This window comes from Corvus kubaryi, unplaced genomic scaffold (genome assembly GCF_017639235.1).
Source record: "Corvus kubaryi isolate FWS band 111438036 unplaced genomic scaffold, C.kubaryi_AGA036_p1.0 37357, whole genome shotgun sequence".
NCBI lineage: Eukaryota > Metazoa > Chordata > Aves > Passeriformes > Corvidae > Corvus > Corvus kubaryi.
Genome location: NW_024581117.1, coordinates 5,945,787 through 5,947,101, shown reverse-complemented (window position 1 = coordinate 5,947,101; position 1,315 = coordinate 5,945,787).

The following is a 1,315-nucleotide window of genomic DNA, read 5'->3' as shown; positions in this document are numbered from 1 at the left end:
CCCTCCCTTTCTCCCTCCCAACATTACCTCCTCCACCCCAACAGCACAGGGAGACAGGGAACAGGGGTTATCGTCAGTTCATCACACTGTTCATTGCTCAGGGAGAGGAGCCCATCCCCTGCTCCAGTGTAGGGGCCTTTCCATGGGACACTGTTCTCTATGAACTTCTCCATGAAGTCCATCCCATGAGCATGATCCCATGGGCAACAGTGCCCCCCAGACTGCTGTAGAAGGCCGCTCTTCCACAGGGCGCAGTCCTTCAAGGACAGGCTGCTACAGTGGGGGCTCCTCTCACCATAGGCCTCCCATGGGGTCACCTACTCCAGCGTGGGGCTCTCCCACATGCTGCAGGATCTCTGCATCCCTGTGGTCCTCCATCAGCTGCAGGGACACAGCTGCTTCACCATGGTCTGCATCACAGGCTGCAGGGGAATCTCAGCTCTGGTGCCTGGAGCACCTCTTTCTCCTCTTTCTGCACTGACCTTGATGTCTGCAAGGTTGTTCCTCTTACAGATTCCCATTGTGCTCTTCTCCAGCCTCAATTACAACTGTGCAATAACTTTTTATCTTCTTCTTAAATAACTTATCAGAGAGGCATTACCATAATTTCTAATTGGCTCAGCCTTGACCAGTGACACACCTGTCTATGAGGCTGCCAGAGATTTGCTCTTCCAGAGGTGGAGGAAGCTCCCAGAAGCTTCTCAGAGAAGCCAACCTGTAGCCCCTTCTGCTACCAAATCTTGATTATATAAATCCAATAGAGTCAAGTATTTGGAAGAAAGCCCTTAAAAAGTCTATCCAAATTTTTCTCTAGAAAAGTTTTTGGTTTTTTTCTGTTGGTTATTTGTCATTCTATTACTAGTGATTAAAACTGAAACCAAATTTGATTCAGTTCCCATGCAAAATACCACTCAAATGTTATGGAGTTAAATGTACTGATATCATTTGCACACACTGTCTCCCTTCTTCTGGTCTTTTCCCTTCCAATATTTTAACCACAGGAAAACTCATAACTTCCTTCCTTCCTCCCTTCCGAATTCCTTCCTTCCTTCCTTCCTTCCTTCCGAATTCCTTCCTTCCTTCCTTCCTTCCTTCCTTCCTTCCTTCCTTCCTTCCTTCCTTCCGAATTCCTTCCGAATTCCTTCCTTCCTTCCTTCCTTCCTTCCTTCCTTCCTTCCTTCCTTCCTTCCTTCCTTCCGAATTCCTTCCTTCCGAATTCCTTCCTTCCGAATTCCTTCCTAATTCCTTCCTTCCTTCCTTCCTTCCTTCCTTCCTTCCTTCCTTCCTTCCTTCCTTCCTTCCTTCCTTCCTTCTT